This window comes from Sorex fumeus, unplaced genomic scaffold (genome assembly GCF_029834395.1).
Source record: "Sorex fumeus unplaced genomic scaffold, SorFum_2.1 ptg000019l, whole genome shotgun sequence".
In the NCBI taxonomy this organism is placed as follows: Eukaryota; Metazoa; Chordata; class Mammalia; order Eulipotyphla; family Soricidae; genus Sorex; species Sorex fumeus.
Genome location: NW_026606076.1, coordinates 29,808,277 through 29,830,382, shown reverse-complemented (window position 1 = coordinate 29,830,382; position 22,106 = coordinate 29,808,277). Strand labels below are relative to the sequence as shown.

General features: G+C 46.7%; 2 pseudogenes; one reads left to right on the top strand and one right to left on the bottom strand.

The window, feature by feature from the left end:
- The window catches only part of LOC130022347 (zinc finger protein 420-like), a 93,110-nt pseudogene extending 92,651 nt beyond the window's left edge, over positions 1-459 (bottom strand).
- Positions 1-22,106, top strand: part of LOC130022173 (zinc finger protein 208-like) — a 442,428-nt pseudogene that overhangs the window by 242,459 nt on the left and 177,863 nt on the right.

The following is a 22,106-nucleotide window of genomic DNA, read 5'->3' as shown; positions in this document are numbered from 1 at the left end:
GCCCTGCCCCTACCCCCACCCACCCCATCTCTGCTCTGGGCTCACTCCAGGCTGCTACCCGGACGCGTTCCTCCCTTACGCATCTTTCTAAGTAAGTCCTCCTCAGTAACAACGACCTTGTTTCCCTCAAAATCAATTTTTAATAAGATTTAAAAGCTGCTGCTTTCGGCATCAGCTCTCGGCGCGTCCCGGGTGAGGGGCCGCCACCCCGGGCCACCGCCACGGAGCGACCCCGCCGCCCACAAGGCGGAGACCAAGGACGTTCAGGAACTCAGAGCGACCACTGGGCGGCCGGCTGGAAACCGACCATCCCAGAACCCGCTGCCCCCCCCCGCCCCCCCCCCCCCCCCCGTGCCCCCTCACCCGCTCCTCACCTTCCATACCAAAGCCGGCCATCAGCACTTCCGCCCCGACTTCCAAGACGCTCAGGGAAAGAGGAATCCGACACTGTGACGTCATCGGCAGTGCGCCCAGAGCCTTAAAGGGCCAGGCTTCAAATATTCCTGACCAGGTACTTGCCTGGTCAGAAGATTCATTTTTCCCGTTTTTTTTGGGATAGGATCAGTTGATCAGAACATCTGTTGTTTGCCAGGTCTGCGATAAATGGAGATTGACCGATTGAACAGATAGTGTGTCGATCAGAAGTCTTTTTTTTTGACGAAGGGAATAAAATTCACAAAGATACTTTGTGAACCGCAACCCAGACCGTCTCTATGAGTCCCCAAGTTCATTTGTATAGCACTGAAAGTCCAGGTCTGGGGTAGCTTCAACTGTTTATTTTCACAATGATAGGAGAGAGCTAGAAACTAAGTGAATCACGTGGCTCAGAAAGGGGTCAGGGGTAGCCCAGAAGGGGAATCGGGGGTTGGTGATGACTGGGAAGATAATTGTGTAAGCAAAAATTCCTGTGTCTGTATTTGTGAGTGTTCAGAGCAAAGGGTGCTCTCCAGTTATTCCATGAGAGCTATGCGCAGCAACTCTTCAAACAGTGCTCAATGGCCGTGATTCTACATGGATCAGAAAAATGAACGGAAAGTCCCTTAATTGCTGTGCAGCTAAATAGTCTTTAATATTTTAGTACTTGATGATTTATTAAGCTGTAATTCTTCAAAATTTGAACGAGTAAGCAAGAACAACTATATAGCAGTTGTGCAGGAGAAGATAACCTCCTTTTCAGACATGTAGATCTATTGTTTGGCTATGATGATTTGGTGTTTGTTACAGTAAAAATATGAAATTTAGTTTACAAGTTTGCTTCTTAGCAGAATTATACCATAAACATACTCAATTTCTTATAACCACTCCACTAGGGTGTCAGATCATCACAGTGTGCAAATAGGAACAATAGGTAAGGGTCCCCCTAAAGTGAGGTAGTAAACATCAATAGATGATTTATTTCTGCATTAGCTTTTCTTTGCTTCAGTAACTATGCTTGCCTCCCTATGCTTATATAAATTTATGGGGTACCAGGATGTGGGTCTGGTGAAGTTAATTTTGTGGGTGCTTATGAAAAGGACAGGTGCATCAGGATGTGCTTTTTTTCTAACCAACAGACTGTGCTTCTATTGGGAGGCTGCTGCTTTGGCTAGCAGAACAGCCTGCAAGCTGGTGTGAACAAACACTCCAAATTTTGGAGTTCATTCAAGATTTGCCCCTATCTTCCCACTACCACACTGTCCTCCCATTGTTCATCGATTTGCTCGAGCAGGCCCAATAATGTCTCCATCCTGAAACTTTTTGTTACTGTGTTTGGCATATCTAATACACCACGGGGAGCTTGCCAGACTTTGCCGTGCGGACAAGATACTCTTGGTAGCTTGCCAGACTCTCCGAGAGGGGCAGAGGAATCGAACTCAGGGCAGCCTCAAGGGCCATGTGCAAGGCAAATGCCCTACCCACTGTGCTATCGCTCCAGCCCAACTACTACACTATTCTGTTGGAAATATAACTCTAAACATTCTAGGTTTAACATTGGGATGTCCAGTCTTCCTTGTCACATGGAGTTTAGATTTATTGGATTACACCCATCACAATGCTCCTGAGGCACACCCACTCCTCTGTTTCTTGTAATATAGCTCTAAACACTTTAGGTTTAACATTGGTAGGTCCTTCCTCCCTTGCCACAGGGAGCTTAGGTTTACCACAGTGCTCCTGAGGCACTCCCATTCTTCTGTGTTTCTCTGTAACTTTCTTCTCTGTGATTTGCTTTCCCAACTGGCCTGTCACCTTTTTCTCCTAATCATACTCTGTTAATTTGTAAGGTCTGAATCCTCAGAAATATGAGTGAAAAACTGATTTTCTCTTCTCCTTATGCCTTTGCATAGTTACTTTAGAGCAATGTCCTTTTCATATAGACATAGGAATATAGTTAATACTCTGACTTTGTAACTTGAGAGTTAATTGACTCCAAATCATACCTCATACCTGGATATCTGCTTTCTCAATCTAAGCCTCAGTTGCCCTTATTTCCTAGCACCCCAAAGGCAGTGTCACGATGAGGGACTGGATGGACCCAGGGATAGCTGTGAGGTACACTGTCATTGAAATGGGCCAGACCAAAGCGCCATATAAATTAAGAGCATGGTCATAGACAAATTCTGTCATGATCCAAAGAGTAACAACTAGATTATGACCATGCTAGTGTTAAGAAAGACTAATCTTGCCTGAGCCCCATAGTCTGAGATCTATAGTAAGATGTCCCCAACTTTATGTATCTATTACTGTGTCCATACAAAATGACTAATATTATTAAAGAGTAGAATTAAGATGAATGTTTATATGGTTGCTGGACTAAGGGAAGGAAAAACACACCCAAAGATGGCATTTCGCCTTTAGGTTGGTCTTTGTGCTGAAAAAGTTTGTCCTAGAAGAAGCTTCCCCCAAGAGAGGGACCATACATCCATTGATTGTATGACCTCAGCTATGTGTAATTGCTACCCCAAACCCCTGATGATTTCGGAGATAACTAAGGCTGTAAGAGTGGACAAAGGAAAAATCAAGAGAGAATTTGAGATGGAGAGTCCAAGAGAAATGAAGGAGATTCATGGAAAGAGAATCAGAGGAGAATTGAGATAAGCTTAGAAGAAACTGATGACAATGATATTCATTTTAGAATGTGTGAATCTTCCCAGCTCAGGCCTATTCAGTGTCTCACTTCCCAAGTCAGGTTACAGCTATGCCAAATCCTGAAGTTGTGGTTTGAGTTCTGAAATAAATCACATCAAGTCAGGTAAGAATTAGTCAAATGACCCCTGCGTGAACAGACCGAGCAGGTGGATGACATCTCTGTGGTTCTCACAGTCCAACAGACCCAGAGCAAAGGGAAAACCCTTTGGGAGTATCGCCGGGAGGAGCTTGGCAATCACACACTACCCTTTTGGCTTTTCTATTTGACTAGACCCAGGGATATCTGGGGATGATATAGCATACTGCGAATCAAAGCCAGTGCAAGGCAAGCACCCTCCCCACTATAATATGACTTCAGCACAATCTAGCGTTATTAAGGGCTCACCCATTGACTTTTTAACATAAAAGCAAAAGAACATTTTGTAATGGGTCAGAGAGAGAATAGGCGGTAGGGCATCTGCCTTGCATAAGGCTGACAGGGGCAGGATTCTTAGCACTGCCGAAAGAAACGCCTGAGGACCGCCAGGAATAAACCCTTCGGGAACATCAGACCCCAAACCAAAACAAAACAAAATGTCTCCGTATACTCAAAAAAATGCAAATGATCTGAGGGTAAAGACAAGCTTAGTGACAGAGAGGGTGGGGTGCAAGGTGGTTCTGCTGCTCCTGAAAAGGGCACCCCAACAATACAGGCTGTGCAGCCAGGCTTATTATGAGAAAGGGGTACAAAGGACCCACATAACTAATGAAGTAGAATGGAAAAAGCCAAGAAAGCAAAGCACCGGATCACCCCAGGGAATCGAAGGGCCGTGTGAGTACAGCACAGATGCCTGCATCTCGGAGCCCGAGGCCCCCTGGGGTCAGCAGCATGTTTCACACACACTCAGGGCACACCCACGATGCCTGGGGCTCCAGCCTGGGAGGGTCCTCAGACACTCAGCTGCAAACACACCTCTCCTCCCCGGCCTCATGGCCCCTCCTACCAGCCAGGGGATTACAGCTGGCTTCACCCTAGAATACCCTGCCCCCACAGAATCAATGTAGAGACTAGTGACAATGAAAAGGCGAGAGGTCTAACCCATATGTCTCTGATATAGCCAGCCAAGTTACTGAAAGTACGCAAACAACACAATCTTCACTTTTGTTGCCTTGCACACAACAGGTCCAATTCAATCCCCGGATCCCATATGATCCCCCAAGCAAACACCAAGAGTGATATGTGAGTGCAGAACCCAGAGTCACCCCTAATATCACGGCATGGCCGAAAAATGAAACAAAACAAAACAAAATTGGATGCATAAAAATATAAAGTTAGGCGCTAAAAGATAGTAAAGCAGGTAGAGCAGATTCTTCAACCACACATACCGGGGGTAGGTTCTGAAATTAAACAAAAAATGCAATGTAAGAATTCATTGAATGCGGGGCTAGAGCGATAGCACAGTGGGTTGGGTGTTTGCCTTGCAAGCGGCCAACACGTATTTGATTCCCAGCATCACATATGATCTCCTGAGCACTACCAGGAATAATTCCTGAGTGCAGAGCCAGGAATAACCCCTGTGCATTTCCAAGTGTGAATCAAAAAGAAAAAAAAAGAATTTATTAAATGGGGCATAATTAGATGAGGTTGAGCAGGTGGAGAACATCTCCATGGTTCTCGCAGTCCACAGAGGCCCACAGCAAAGGGAGGTCCATTGAGCGAATCGCCGTGAGCAGCTTGACAATCCCCAAACTAGCTTTCTGAGTTTTCATTTTTGACCGGACCCAGTGATGACTGGGGGAACAGTGATGTCCAGATTTAACCTGGGTTGGCTCTGTGCAAGGGGAGCACACTTGTGTGTACTATCTCTCAGCTCCATTTAGCTTTGTTATGTGCCCCCTCATTCAATATTTAAACATAAATTCAAAAATATTCCTTAGTGGGTAGAAGAAAACAGCAATTAGGGCATTTGCCTTCTAAGAGGCTGACAGGGGCTGATCCCTGAGCACCACCAAAATTAACCCCTGTGAACAACCAGGAAAAACAGCTGAGTATTTCAGGCCCAAAACAAAAACAAAATCATTTTGTTGATATTATGAAAAGCCATGCTAATTATCCGATGGCAAAGATAACATGACAGGGCTGGACTGATACCACAGTGGGTAAGTCATTTGTATTGCACGTGACTGACCCGGGTTTGATTCCCAGCATCCATCATTGTCCCCTGAACACTGACAGGAACAATTCCCGAGTGCAGAGCTGAGACTAACCCTAAAGCATGGCCAGGTGTGACCCAAAAGAAAAAAAAAAGATAAGCATGACAGTGAGGGCAGAGCATCCAGCTGTGCCTGGAAAGAGACCTGACATTGCAGGCTATACAGCCAGGCTGATAAGGCAGGGGGACTGAGCACCGGGAAACCATTGCGTGATTCTGCACTCCTGACACATGAGGTGACAAAGCCAAGAAAGCAAAGTGAGGATCATTATGTGATTGAGAGTCCTGGGGAGGGAATGGCAGCATGAGGCAGCACAGACGCCTGGATCCAGGAGCCTGAGGCTCCCGGGGTCAGCAGTACGTTTCACACACACACTCGGCACCCACACGGTGCCCAGGGCTCGAGCCAGGGATTGTTATCAGACACACACCCACACACACGCTTCTCCTCCCCGACTTCAGGGCTCCTCCTTCCAGCCAGAAGATCACCCAGACTCCACCTCAGAATGCCCTGCTTCCACAGAGACAATGTACGGATTAGTGACGAGGAAAAAAGTGACAACTTACTAGGACAACTCCATGTGTCCTAATAAAAGAAGTGAAATTACAGAAAAGGCATGAACAGAATCTCCACTCTCCATATGCCCCAGATTGGTGGATATCAGGGACATAAGACCCAAGTTTCATTTCAAGAGTGAAATTTGGGTCCTTTTGAAGTCTCCCATGAACTAATGGAAGTGACCCCAAGTAGTGAAATAGAGCAGAGACTGATGGGGTGAGGCTCTAAGAAAGAAATGAACTAGTGGCTGGAGTGATAGTCCAGCATGGTGGGCAAGGGCCTGATACACACATACAGTTTTTATCCCTGGCATCCATATGGATTCCAGAGCACTGTCGGGAGAAATTCCTCAATAATAACCAGGCATAATCTCTGAGCATTACCGGTTTAGCACGCAAACCAAGTCAAAACAAAAAAAAAAGTAATAAATGAAGTTGCAGGTCTGGAGCAGTAGTACAAAGATTAAGGTACCAGTCTCGTAAGCTGCTGACCAGGTTAATCCACAGCACAGCCAAGGGCCCCTGAGCACTGCTATGAGCGATCCTTCATCACAGAGCCAGAAGGAATGTGGACTGTGGTCCCAAAACAAAACCAAAGCAAACACATTGAAGTGAAGGATAGTACAAGAAGTTAATTTAGCAATGGAAGGACCCTTTTACAGGAGCTTGAGCGACAGTACAATGTAGAGGATGCTTCGTTGGCATGTGGTTGATCTGGTTCAATGCCCTTTATCTCAGATTGACCCCAAAGCCCACCTAAAGTCATTACTGAGTAAAGGGCCTTGGTAACCCCTGAGCATCATGAGGTGTGGCCCAATAACAAAAACAGAGAAAAGGAAAGGACGTAGAGAAACAGCGAAATGCACAGCTGTCAAATATCCTGGCTGTCAGAGTAATGGCAACACAGCCCCTGTCCAGTCCTCAAGATGCCTTACAGGTCTCTCCTGGCACACACTCCCACGCAGCTCTCACTGATGGCCCGCAGATGTTCATAGGTCTCCAGTATCATGTCCCTATAAAGATTTCTCTCATATATGGCCAAGCACATCCACTCCTGGGGTGAGGGTTATGGCCACATGAGTAAAGGTCACCGCATCCTCAGTCAGGAGACATACAGGAGCAGGAGTCAGGGTCCATCCCCAGCCTATTCCCTTGGCAGTGAGTAGGAAACCACCAGGAACCTAGAAGCATTCAGCTCAGGGTGTCTCCTCTCAGGAAGAACGAGCCTCCACTCAAAATTCCTGGCTGACAGGCCCCAGAAATCATTCTACGGAAGCTGGATCTGATAAAATGTGAGAATTCTATAGTACAAAGTTCCTGTTAGGTGTCAGCCTTACACACAGACACCCCAGGGCCAATCACAGCACCACTAGTCCAGTGAGCACTGAAGAGTAACAACTGAACACAAACTCAGAGAGACCAATAAAGTGATCCTAGATGTGGCCCCAAATACTAAGCATCCCCCCATACACACAACTCTTGTCCTAGCAATGAAAAGGGAAACTCAATGTTCAGCGAGGTACTCAGAACTCTGTGTAACATATGTGCCTGTAGGACTCAGAAATCCTGGTTCAGGTTTGTCACAAATCTGTCTCGGAAAGTAGTGACTCAGTCCCAAAGATCCTCTGCTCCATCTCCCTGGGACCGGAGCATCCCTGGAATTGAGCACAACATCGTGTGAATGTGACTGTGTGACATAGCAGGCAAGGCTCTCCAGAGCAGAAAAGACAAAAGAGGTGAAACACACGTCCTGGGACTGAGTCACTGTAGCTGCCAGAGCACTTATGGGGCCCGCACATCCCGGGGGTACTGATGACATCAGTTGTGAACCCAGAGGACTGAGCCAAAATGAAGTCCTGAGCGCCTCCAATGTGGCACAAAAATAAATACGGAAGAAAACAAAGCAGCATAATGGAGAAACAAGGATATCAGGCCAGGGCCAGTGGTTAGGGCTGGTGGCGGGCAGCCATTTCACAGGTCCCCCGAGCAATACCAGGTACAATGCTGGAATGCAGAGCTAGGAGTAACCCTTGAGAATCACTAGGTGTGGCTCATCCTCTTCAAAATCACCCAAAACAAAAGAAAATCCAAGATCAGCAGTGGGCGCCTGGCACCCCATAGGGTCATTACCCACTGTACTACTGCTCCCGCCCCAAAATAGTTATTTTGAAACAATTTTCCAGGTTCAATCAAATGAAATATCAAGTTTTTGATTCAGGAAAAAAATAGAAATTTCTTTAGGTTTTGAGCAGTGATTTCACCACCCAGTGAAGCTAAGGGCCTCAACAACAAGCATTAGGCTCTAGATTTCCTCTCTGTAGTCCCCAGACCTCCACTTTAAAAATCACACACTTGGTCCACCGAGTATCCTGTCGGCATAATATCTGTTCCAAATTTTACCAGCTCACTCATTCTCAATGACACCATTCCCATATCAAATTGCTGCAGTGTCAAATCCTGAATCTGCGGTTTGAGTTCTGAAATCAAATGCAATACACAGTGTAAGAATTCATTGAAAGAAATGTAGTTGAATGAGGTAGTGTGGGTGGAGGACATCTTCTTGGTTCTCACAATCCAAACAGCCCCACAGCAAACAGAAGATCTGAGTAGATGATGGGTGTTAGCAGCATGTCAATCCACACAAGATGTTCAGGTTTTACTTTTTGACCAGACCTTGTGATGTTCGGGACACATATGGGATGCATGTTATTGTACAAGGTCGGCCAAGTGCACGGTAAGCACAGTCCTCACTATACTATTACTCAGGCCCAAACTAGCTTTGTTACGGGATCACTCATTCACTATTTACAGAAAAAGGCGAAAGATATTTTGCAGGCACCCGACCAATGTAGGCTGTGCAGCCAGGCTGCTAATGTACAGACTGTGGGTGGGGGGTGGAGGGGCGGGACACCAAGGACTGTGAATCGTATGCACCAACACATCAGGATAAATGATATCAATGCCAAGAAACTAAAGTGCAGGATCATAATTGAGGGAGAGTCCAGACAAGTGAAGAGCAGTGTGAGCACAGCACAGAGGCCTGGATCCAGTAGTTCGAGGCTCCCAGGGTCAGCAGCGTTTTTCACTTGCACTCGGGGTACCCCCACAGTGCCCAGAACTCAGCCAGGAAGGGTCCTCAGACACTCACCTGCACACACGCCTCTCCTCCCGTGTCTCAGAGCTCCTCCTTCCAGCCAGGAGATCACTGAAGGCTTCAACCCTGGAATGCCTTGCGCTGACAGAGATGAATCACATATCTGGAGGAATTGAACTCGGGTCGGCCATGTTGGCTGCGTGCAAGGCAAATGCCCTACCGCTGTGCTATCGCTCCAGCCCACAAATACTCCACATATTATATATTTTTTTATATATTTATATATATAAATAAAATTATAAAAAATGAAAAAAGTTATTCTGGATCAATCACTTCCATAATTACAATGGCCGGAGTCAGAAAATGAACCTTAGGTAAAACAATTTTATTTTCAACAAGTGCGTGGGGGATTGATACAAATGTACAGTAAGGAGGTAAATAATCCTGGTATATGTGAAAGTTTCCTGTGATACTAATACCATAAGTGAAATGTACTTGCTGATTATCACCTGGACCATGGTTATGACAGTGTCCTGGCATTTGGTCTTCCCAGTAAGTTAACTGGTAAATAATGGTTCTTAGTGATAGAGCAAGGTGGATGGAAATAAATACGAATTAAATAGGTACAAAATTGCATTTTGCTGGATAATGTCAAGTCTCACCATGGTTTTATTCTTTGCTATGACTCTGGCTTGGCTCAGAGGCCAGGTTTGCAGGGGATCATCAACCACGATGAAGCAGTGAACCCTTATGACATTGAATAGACAGCCAAACCTCCATTATTCAGGCCCTTCTGTGTTCTGATCTGGGAGCCACATCCCGCTGTGCTGTCCATAATTTTGTCCAGGTCAGCCACATGCAAGAAAGCACTTCATTCGCTATAGCATATCTGCACTCCTTGTATTCAGGTTTCCATTCGCTGTACACAAACATTGAGGATAAAAGTTTTGAGACTTTTACTTTGGAAGCAGTCAAATCCTACGGATCTAATATTCACCAAAATGGTAAACACCATGTAGATCTGTGCACAAGGCCAAGCCAGGCTGCAAAGTGACCAGTGTGGTTTGATGCCTTAAGCCCTATGCACACCTCCATGATGGGGGTTGGTCTGTATGCTGTGTTTTATGTACTTAATTATGTATTTTCATTTTGGGGGAAATCTGACAGTATTTAAGGGTTACTCCTGGTGGTTCCCGGCCACTATTGGGGATGTCAGGGACTGAACTCCGGTTGACCGAGTTCAAGGCATGTGGGCAACCCACTGTACTACCCCTCAGGCACTGTTGGTTTGAAATATTGTTTCTGAAACTGCCTCTTGGAGTTTTCCTTATAGGCATGAGTCCACTGATCTCATGTTGTTAAGGGGTAGAAGCCTTTCCTCCTGTTCCACGGTCTCTCTGGCTCTCTTGGTTGTTATGAGATAAGTTTCTATCTGCATCTTCATGGCTGGCTTCAGAGTAAGGGTGCAATACAGGATTAGGTGACTTCTATCTCTAGACCCCCACTTTGTGACTGAACACTGAAGCTACCTCTTCTTCACTCCTTTATGTGAGCCCATTCCACTACAGTGCACTTTATTTTTTTCTTTTTGGTCACATCCAGAGGTGCTCAAGTGTTACTCCTGGCTCTTCTGCATGCCTGGCCCTGCTTGGGAGGCCATATAGAATGCAGATGATTGAACCTGGGCCAGCTGTGTGCAAGGCAAACACTCTATCCACTGTGCTATCACTCCAGCCAGTCAGCCAGCCAGCCAGCCAGCCAGCCAGCCAGCCAGCCAGCCAGCCAGCCTTACACATTTACCTGCATTTTCCTAGTTGTTCTCTGCACAGCTGGTGTCTGCCCCTTTAAGGCTGCTAGGAGAAACGGAAGTGACATCACAGCAGGGCATTTAGGTGTTTGCCTGCAAGAAGCTTGATCAGCCTCCATTTCTTACTGCAGGTGAGGGGCGAAGTGGCTGTCCCGCGTGGAAGGGGTCTGTGAAGGCCAGTTTCGGGGCAGCACGCTAGCGGCCTCCAGTGAGCGCCCAGCGCCTCCCGGTCTCTGCACGGAGGGGCGGGGCCAAGCCACCTTGGAGGCCGCTTTTTCAGCCGTTTCCCAATATCCTGGCGGTTCCTGCGGCGTCACGGGATTTGGTGGGTGACGCGGAGCTTTGGTGAGTGCAGTGGGGGGCTGTGTCGGGGCGCAGGGGTCGCGGGTGTTGAGTGCCTGGTTCTGTGGATCCCCTGCAGCTCCACCGTGGGGCAGTGGCGGGTGGGCGCGGGACTGAGCGCGGGGGCTGCAGAGCATCGGGGCTGGGCCGTCCTGACCCTCCCAGCACGGGACTGCGCTGGACGCTGCCCTGGACGCTTTGGCCCGGACCTCAATGCTGAAAAACCTGCAGATTCTCTTAGAGGACTGGAGAGATAGCACAGCGGTTAGGGCGTTTGCTTTGCATCTGGCCCACCAAGTTTGTTCTCCGAGCTCCACCAGGACGGGTGCCTGAGCGCAGAGTCAGAAGTTTCTCGTCCGTTTCACCGGTGGTGCCTCCAAAACTATAAAAGGACTGTTAATTTTTGAGGGACAGAGGGGAAGCTCCCCAATGGCAAATGATACTGTAGCCCTCGGTCACTATTCAATAGTAGCCCTGATGTCCAGGGCCATCCTGTGTGTGAGGATCTAGGGGTGGTTGCGGTTTGCAAGTGAAAATTTAATTTTGGGCTATTTTTGGTTGTATTTTGAGCACATCTATGGAAGCTCGGGGTTACTTCAGGAGCAGCACTCTGCGTTTTTTTTTTAATCATCTTTAGGGGTCACGTGAGATGCCGAGTATCAATCTGCGTCAGCAAGGGAAGCGCCCCTCCCAGCTTACTATCTCTCTGACTCCACATTGTTGTTGTTTTTTCTAACATGTAGAATTTCTGTACCCTAAAATCAAGTTGAAAATTGCACCCCGACTCTTCATCTCTCCCTGATCAGGGCAAAACTCGACTGTTACACTGAGTACTGAGAGTTGTGTTCAAATAATGTATGGGCATGAGCTGCGTGCATTTGGTGGCAATGATTGATCTCCCCACCCTGGCCGGTGAAGGGTGACAGAGGATCGAAGAAGGAAACAGGGGCCAGGCTCTTGGTGATCTGCTGGATATTAACTTAACAATGTTTTAGGTTTCATCTGTGAATTTCCACATTTGCTCCTCCCAGAGAAGCTTATCATGTCCTTGCTTACATCCCTAATGTAGTTAAAGTTTATCTTTAACCATTTCATTGTATTTTACCTCTCATTGTCTCAGTTCCCCAAGTCAGTCTTGATTACTTATGAGCCATAACTTTCTCTTAATTCTCAGCTTCATATTTGTACTGCTTTATAGTTGAAGTGCTGTGTATTTGTACCCGCTTTTCTGTTTCCCCTATAGCTTTTTATGTTTTTACTACACAACAGTGTCTATGGTTAATCCAGAAAGACATCAATGCTGTGCTCCTAATATTTGGGAGTTGATTGACTCTGAAGTTATCTACCCCTGGGCATAATTGCTTGGTCATCATTACTTGACTCATGCTTCAGTTGCTGTATTTCCTAACACCCCAAAAGGGAGGTCTGCCGTGGGATTTGGATGGACCTGGAGCAAGTGGCAAAACTACCCTGGTATCCAAATGGGACATTGTAGAAGGCAGAAATGCATGGTCTTGATTCAAACTGTTACAGCTTAAGAGACAGGAGCCCCATGGGGAAGGACAAGCCAAAGTGGCCTGAGGTCTTAGTCTGGGATTTACAGTAAAACCTTGCTTGCTCTCACAGCCCATAGAATTAAGTGTTAAAATCCTTATTTGCTCTCAAAGCCCAGAGAACTAAGTGTTGGGATCTTTGTTTCTTACTGTGTTTATCCAAACATCTGCAAGTATTGATAACTTATACAACTAGTTGAAAAGATAAAAGCAATGTAGATGTCCCTGGGAGACAGAGTGTCTCCTTGGGTGAATCTCCCAATGGGAATTTCCTCTGCCAAATGTTTATTTGCATAAATGATCAGTAACTCCTATGTCCTTATCTCACACCCCCTCAGATTTTCTATAAGTATGGTAGCTGTTCTGCATTAAACGGGGCATTTTCACTTACGGTGTGGTTTTCTGTCTCCCTGTCTCTCTGTCTCTGTTGGGAAGGGACCCCCATTTTACTCTGTGGACTGACTGCACCCACACATTTTACTTGGTGGACTCACAGTGATCAGTTGCTGTTTCTTCCATTCTCCTGCGCACCTATACTAGTCTCCCACTGCTCTTTATCCCTCTCTTCACCCAACTCCCACAGGCTTTATTCCCCATCCCACAGAGTTAGGGGTAGCATATACACAGAGATGTGGTTGTACAATCAGAGGATGTAAAGCCCTTCCCTGAAGAGAAATTTCTCGGACAAAACTTTGACTCAGAAGGAGAGATCAGCTCAAGGGCAGGATTTTTCTCTACGGACATATTTTTTCTTTGCTTAGTTCATATTCATTGAAACAATCATCTTAAATTGACACTTAATCATTCTGTTTAATTTGAATGGACACAGTAAAAGATCTATTAAGCTTATAGGGTGTCTCTATTGGGAATATTTCCTATAGCTCCCAGACTACACTCCTCAGGATAGGATAGTTCTTCCTAACCCCAGCAGGATCCTTACCCAGTTACTTATGTTTGGGTCACGACACAATTTTTTATGGTGCTTACCTGTCCCTTTTTAATGCCAGGGTAGCTCAAAACTATCCTGGGTCCATCCAGTCTCTTGCTTTTTGGGTGCTAAGAACTAAGAGTAGCTGAGGCTTAAGTCTCATAAATATGAAAATGCCCAGGAGTGTTTAATATCTGGAGTCAAATAACTCTGAAGTTACAAAAGCATAACATTGTCTTCATTTGTCTCTACAAAGCTGAGGGCTGGGGGCATGGCCATCCCGATCCTGCCAGCAGAATCTTCCCAACTGGGACTGCACTGGTCCTTGTACAGGAGCAAAAAGGATATTTGTCTAAAATAAACTGCAGAGGACATTATGGAAATAGAAAGTCAAAATTTTACTCACAAATACAAAATCCAGAGATCTCTGAAGAATTTGACTTTACAATTCACAGTTTCTGGTTAGGGGAAATGGGTGATTAATGCATAGGAGAAGCAGAGCACCTGGAAGTTAAAGATGAATACTAAGGAAATGGGAGTGATTCGGGAGCATTGGTATGGGTGTTACTCAGTAAGCCTAAACTCCTTGTAGCAGAAGAGAAATGATGGACCAATGATAAACCTAAATTGTTTAGAACTCTAATCCAACAAAGGTAAAGGGTTTTGTTTTTTAAACATCTTGCTATCTTAGTTTTGGTTTTTCAGGAGTAAGGACATTTGCTCACCTTGGCTGTGCTAGGAGCACATTTACTTAGGGCCAGAGAGATAGTACAGTGAGTAAGGACTTAACCATCCAAGCAATCGACCCAGGTTCCACCCCTGCATCCATATATTCCGTACCAGAGTGATTCCTGAGTGTAAAGCTAAGAGTAAGCCCTGAATATGCCGTTTGTGGCCCCCAAACAAAAATCACACAAAGACACATTTGTATATACACACATATATGCACATACAATTAAGAAAGATGCAAAATGGAGAAAGAACAATAGAGATTCGGAGAAACTGTAAGTTTCTGTAGCAGGGAAAGATCAAAAATAGGGAATTTTTAAGGACCAGAAATTTGACTCTTTAAATGTTTCACTGTAGAATTTGTCATTGCACATTATTCCACCCTCCACCTTCGGTAGAATTTGCCTTTTTTTGTTCTTATATTTTTTGCCATAGCATACAGTACTCAGTGTTTACTCTTGTGTCTGAGCTCAGGGAACATTTGCAAGAGTCAGGGTAACATTGTGTGTCTAGATATCTTTGGTTCAATGTTTGGTGAAAACTGCAGGATCAGGGGACTTCTCCTTACCCCCGGGACCCATAGTGTGTGACCGACCACTCCAGCATTTGCCTCTCCATGCCTTTTTTTGTGTCCATCCCCCTTGCAGTACGGATTCACCTAGGAGGCAAAATGGTTCTCAGTGCCTAGACTCTGGCTCTTTAAAGCACCTTATGGAAATGAAAGTGATGTCATAAGTGATGTCATAGTTCATTTCCATCCCTGACACTGACACTGGGGCTGCTGTATACTTGCCAAAGGACAAGCAAATTTGCGCTCTATCCTTAAAGGGGGATTCTGAAGGCGGGTTTTGTGGCAGGATTCGAGCAGCCTCCTGTGAGCACCCCGCACCTTCCCGTTTCCACACTCTGAGCCGAGGGGCCGATCCAGCTTGGGGGGCACTTTTGCCCTAGTTTTTCACTTGTTCTCTGAAATCCAGGTGTATTCTGAGGTGCGGTGGAGGCTTTAGGGGGATGCAGAGCTTTGGGGGTGCAGTGGAGGCTGTCTCAGGGTTCAGGGGTGGCAGCTGTGAGTGTGTGATCCCAGGGGGCCTCTTTGGCCACGATCGTCTCCAGCTCCAGGATGGGGCAATAGTGGCTGAATGCGAGAATCAGCCGGGTCTTGGCCGTACCAACCCTCCCAGCAGTCCCATGTTTGAACCATCGGCCCTAACCTAGCTTCTTTAGAATCTCCAGATTTGAGGGGCAGAGCTTCAGCCCCTCCACTTCATGGCAGGAGATATTTTGCTGGTCATCTTCGTTGTCTGCCGTTTTAGCCAGGGTCATGTGGGGTATGTGGGGGGGAAGGGGACCTGCAGGTGGCTGAGGTTTGCCAATGAAAATGTATTTGGGGGGCTATTTTTGATTCTTTGGATTTTTGGGGGGAGTGGGAACACACCCGGAGATGCTTCTGACTTACTCTAGCCTCTAAGCTAAGGAATTATCCCTGGCACTGCTGGGGGCCATATGGGATGCAGAGGATTGATCGGTTCATCTGGTCCAACGCCCAAGTCACATTACTGCCTGTCCAACAATACTGGTGTATGTTTTTCCGGATCATGAATTTCAGGTCCTTCACATCAAGCTGTAAGGCAGACCTGACTGTCCATCTCTCCTTGAGCAGACAACCACTGGAATCGGGATAAATACTGAGGGTAAAGTTGTTTTTTTTTTTTTTTGCTTTTTGGGTTATACCTGGCGATGCACAGGGGTTACTCCTGGTTCTGTACTCGGGAATTACTCCTGGCGGTGCTCAGGGGACCATATGGGATGCTAGGAGTCGAACCTGGGTCGGCTGCATGCAAGGCAAACACCCTACCCGCTGTGCTATCACTCCAGCTCCAAAGGGCTTTTTAATGTTTATTTTTTAAAGAATATATTTGTGTGTGCGGTGAGGGGGAAGAGCTGTGTTCATGACTCACTCCTAGTATTTTTGGAAGAAATTTATATAGGAAGGGGCGGAGCAAAAGTACAGCAAGTAGGGTGATTGCCTTACACACAGCCAACCCACGTTCTGTGTCTTGAATCCCACTGGTCCCCACACCTGCTGGGAGTAAAACCTGAGTGCAGAGCTAGGAATACTCCCTGAGCAATGCTGGTTCTGACTCAAAGAAGAAAAACATGCACACGCACCCGCACGGACACATGCACTTGCACACAGAAAACGTGTGATCGTAGAAAAAGAGAATAATAATTCATGGAAAACTATGCCAGAAAATAAAAGTTTTAAGGACCTGCTGTTTGTCTATTTAAATGTTCTTCCCTCTTATTTTGCACATGAATTCTGTTGGTTTCTTGTGCTTCGAATTTGCCTTTTTGTTGCAGTATTTTTGGTCATAATCTACAGTGCTCAGGTCTTAACTCCTGACAGTTCATATTATGGTCCCTAGTAAATGCCCTGGTTATTTGAATTATTTTTCTATTCAACCAACTGTTTGCACAGTTTTCTAATATATTCTTGGACGGCAGGAGCAAGTGTTGGCTGAGGCTCACGCAGATCTTCCGTTTCAGGGATAGAGTAAATTAGGACCCATAAGGTCTAAGGTCCAGCGCGAGAGAGCAGGGCTGTGACTCTGACCCAACTGTACCCAGTAGTGATCTTGGTCCCCGGGACAGAGTGCCCAGGTGCATGTTCTTGTCCCTGCTTCAAGAGAGTGGCTGAAGCTTTGTCCACTCTATGTCCCTGTGGCTTTCCCCATGGCAGAGCCACATCCAGGCTATAGTTCCCAGGGGGCAGCATTGCTGCCAGCTGCAGGGGCGCCAGTACTTGGGAGCACCGGGACTCAGAGTCAGCCTGAGGCTGGACCTGTAGGGATTTTCCTGTGCAATTCAGGGAGGAATTCGGGGACCAGAGACGGCTGTTGTTTCCTCTCCTATTGCCTGGGCCCAGGCTCCTATCCTGAAGTGCAGCACAGATGCCAACAAAATTTGCATCCCCAGTGGAGACAGGAGCTTCTGCCATTGTCTCCCTGAGGTGGGATTATGCGGGTGTGGTTGGTCTGAGATCAGGGGTGGGAGGAGGTGCTGCTCTCTGGTGCTCACTGTTCTGACTTCTACAGGTCTTTGCACAGAGCCTCCTGCTAATTCTCAGCACAACAGTGGCAGGAGAAGATGGTGATGCGGCTTCTGATAAACCGTCCAAAGGTAGGAGTAGAGGGACAGAATGGCATGCGGTAGTGCCAGCAGTGCCCGGGCTTCCTGGGCGATCTGTTTTGAGTTTCTTTTGGATGGATTCTAAGATGAGACTTCCGATCGGACCGCGACATATTTGGCTTTGGGACCGACCCAGCGGTGCATAAGGAATACTCAAAGCTCAGTGCTCAATGATCACTCCTGACATGTCTAGGAAACCAATGGGATGCTGGAGGTCCAAAGATTTTGTCTTGGATTTTCTGTTTTATTTGGGAGTGATAGCACAGCGGTAGGGTGTTTGCCTTGCACGCAGCCAACATGGCCGACCTGAGTTCGATTCCTCCGCTCCTCTCGGAGAGCCCGGCAAGCTCCCTGTGACATATTCGATATGCCAAACACAGTAACAACAAAGTCTCCAATGGAGACGTTACTGGGCCCGCTCGAGCAAATTGATAATCAACAATTTGGGGTGCAGAGCAAAGGATTCTCACAATAAATCCTTGTACTGCACACTGGCATTGCCCCTGACAGTGCTTGTGGGACCATATAGGATGGTGTGGATCGCCAGTCCTACACGCTGTTCCCGGAGCAGCTGTCCTGTTATGCCAACCTGCTGCTTCAATTTCTTTTGCATTGTTTTTGCACTCAGCCATCCTCTTTACTCTGTTCTCTGGATTCACAACTGATGGGCATCAGAATGCCCTGGGTTGTGCTGGCCACATTTGTGTACTGTCAACTACACTGACTTGGACCCCAGGACTTATTTTTCCCCTGTTTTGTCCTTCCTGCTCTGGGCGCCTTCTCAGTCATACAGTCTTACGTTCACATAAAGTTATGTGTGGATTTCTGGGCATGCGCTGATCCCAAGGAGAAAGAGTCAAGGATCTTTGAGGTCAGTAGAGATGTTGGGGTCAAGAAAATTCTCCTTCTTTGCGAGGGATTTGGGGCGGTCTTGAGCAGTGAGTTCTTACAGGCACACATGCCATGAACCACTCTGAGTAGTTGTCTATATGGACAGTAGTTCTCAGTCCTAGTGTTCATGAGCTGTAGTGGTGCAGCAGTGAGCGAGCAGTGGTTTTTGCTGCACCCAGGGATGGTCTTTTGGATTGTACAAGTCTGCGGTCAGGTGATCCTCTCTACAGTGCTCACTGGACCAGTGGTGCTCGAATTGGACCTGGGGTTACCAGGAAAGGCAGATATATCCGAGAACCTTATGTATAGCATTCTCCCATTTTAGCAGATCCAGCTGCCTTATGTGATTTCTGTGGCCCGTCAGCCATGCGTGTGCATGGAGACTGGTTCATTCGAAGGGGAGAGGCCTAGCGTCAATATAAGACCCTGGGTCCTGGCCTCACAGTAGGGGGAATGAGACTAAGGTAGACTCTAACTGACACCCTCCCTGTGTGCTGACTCAGGACGCAGTGACCTTCGACAATGTGGCTGTGAACTTCACCCCAGAGGAATGGTCATGCCTGGTGGTCTCTCAGCAGAAGCTCTACAGGGACGTGATGCTGGAGACCTACCAGCATCTGCAGGCTGTAGGTGAGAGCAGTTTGGAGCCAACTGTGTCTGGACAGACCCGCTTGGGCTCCCTGGGGTTTGGCCGCAGCTGTGTGCCCAACAGTAGCTGTGACTGTGACGGGCTGGGATGCTGGACAGCCATGAGGTAATTGTTTCCAACCTGTTTTTTTTTTATAGTTCACCTGTGGGTACTCAGGGCTTACTCTCAGCTCTGTCCTTAGGAATCAGTCTTGTGGAGTAGCAGGACCCTGTTGGGTGATTCAGATCAACCCGTTTCGACTGTGTCTGTGGGAAGATCCCTATCTGCCCAGTTATCACTCAGGTCCCTTTAAATAGTTCCATCCACTGGTGAATCAATTTGCTTTGTGTACTACACGAACTTCTGTGTGTTTAATTGGCTTTGCTGTTGCCTTTGTTTAGGGAGCATAGTCCACAGTTTTCCTGGCTGTATGCTAAACGATGACTCTTAAGAGTGCTCAGAAACCGACACACCACGGACTGAAACCTCTTGACAATTTAAAATGTGGTGCCTGACTCCTAATACTTTTGCACCAGGCACTCAAATCAGACGCTTTTTGCTTTTTCTTTTTTCCTTAGGGATTAGGGATTATTTCTACCTGGCCTTGCTCCAAGACCTTATGGGCTGCCTGTGATCAAACCCACATGTGTGTGCAGTGCTTCTGCCCTATGTGCTGTACTATCTCTCCCACCACAGGGGCTTTAGGGCTGGAGCGATAGCACAGCGGGTAGGGCGTCTGCCTTGCACGCAGCCAACATGGCCGACCCGAGTTCGATTCCTCCGCCCCTCTCGGACAGCCCGGCAAGCTACCGAGAGTATTCGATATGCCAGACACAGTAACAACAAAGTCTCCAATGGAGACTGGGCCTGCTCGAGCAAATCGATGATCAACGGGAGGGCCTTTACTTACAGGGGCTTTGATATCTCTTCTCTCAACTCATCAGACACTGCCCTATTTCAGTGCTTCTAGATACTTCTAATGGTTCTTGTGAGACTTCAGCAGGACTCAGGGTTTGCTCCTGAACTCTGCACTCAGAGATCACTCCTGGCTGGCGTGAAGGACCCTAGGGGATGTCGGGTATTGCAACTGGATTGGCTGTGAGAAACTCCTGGTGTGCTCTCTTTCTGGATACATTTTTAGCTTAAAAATAAGGGTCTCTTGCCACCTTTTGCCATTTCCATATTTATTAAGCATTTAGTTTTACTGAAATCCATGATGAGTTCTTGAGGGGCTCAGGAAACTCCATGTGGTGTTAGGCCTAGAGAAACAGTATGGTTAGGAAAGTGATTTTCTTGCAAGCAGTGCACCTGGGTTAAATCCCCGGGATCCCATGTCATCCCCGAGCACCAGCAGTGCTGATTTCAGAATACAGAGTCAGGAGTCGTCCCTGAGCATTGCCAGGTTAGACCCCAAACAAGACAATAACCAACAACATACTGTGGTGATCAACAGCCTGTCGGCCATACACAAGGCCAGGTCTTTTGTATTTGTGGTATTTTCTTGGGTCTTACCTCTCAAATAACTAGAAATATGTGGCATTTTGGAAATGGACATTGAGTTCATGTGTTTCAGTAATGTGCCCCGTTATATCAGGAAACAAGGGGATTTTCCTGTCACCTTTTCCTTGTCACTTATCCATGTCTCTGTCTCTGTTGTGGAAGGGCACACTGGGATGAAGCCTGCGGTGATCTCCTGGTTGGAAGGAGGATCCCTGAGGTCGGGGAGGAGAGACTTGTGTTTAGGTGAGTGTCTGAGGACCCTTCCTGACCTAGGCCCTGTGCAGTGTATGGGTGCCCTGAGCATGTATGAAACATAGTGCTGAGGCTGGGGCCTTGGGCTCCTGGATCCATGGGTCTGTGCCGCACTCACACTCCTCTTCATTCCCATGGTATGTCTGTCCAGAATGACTCTGTAAGTTGCTTCCATGGCTTTCGAATAAGTAATACCATAACAGAGCTAGTTTGGATCTGTACAGCAGGGATTGCCTTGCAGTGACTGAAAATGACCTGTTCAATAATCTGTTCAATAACCTCGTTCCCCGAACATCACCAGGTCTGCTCAAAAACAAAAACAAAACCTAGTGTAGAATTGTCAAGATCCTCATCGTTTTCCACTAACCTAATCTTTTCTTTAGTGTAGGACTTTATGGACTTTGAGTACCACTGAGATGTACTCTAACTACATGGCATCATTTTGCTACATTTTTGACAATTGCTTGAACTGCATGTTATGTTCAGTTTCAGAACTGAAACCACGGCTTCAAGATTTGGCATTACAGCACTTTGATTTGGGAATGGGGTCAGCAAGTACGAGTGAGTTGGTAAGATTTGCTAATTCGGAACAAATAGTATTATGCCAGCGGGAGTGGACCAGGTATGTGATTGTTAAGGTGGAGGGCTGGGAATGGCAGGGAGGAATTCAAAAGCCTGATGCTTGGAGTAGAGGACCCTTAGCTTCACTAGGTGCTGAAATCAACCATGTATAAAAATGCTGTGAGTTTTCATTTGCTTGACAGTTGTAGTCGTTTAAAAAGCTAATTTGTGTGCCCTGGAGATAGTGCAGTGAGAAATATACTTGCTTTGCATAGGGATGGATGGTCCTTACCCAGCACTCCCTAAAGACATCGTAGACCCACAGAACTGATCCTAGATACTGCATGGTGTGTCCCTCCACCCACCCAACCCCCAATAAATAGAAACCTAAAAACATTAACAACAAAAAATTTGTTGATCCTGAAAGCAGTCACTTGTGGTGAGAGCTTTGCAATGGCCACGTGGTCTGTCTCAGCTGGGTGAGGATGCAACGTTGTCTTCACTCCTTCATTACAGGTTCCACTCTGAGCTTTAACCAAACCCACCGTGGATGTATTTCATTTTCTCTTGAAATGGATGCATCAGTTTTCTCTAGAAGAAATTATTTCCAGTTGTATTTCTTCATTACGTTAAAGGGGAGAAAAGTTACAGAATTTTATGAATCTGCTTCCATCAATTTTGTGCGTTGAACTTACATTAACACGAAGTTATTCAATAATAAGACAATCCATATGTAGGTAATTACATTTGTGTGGT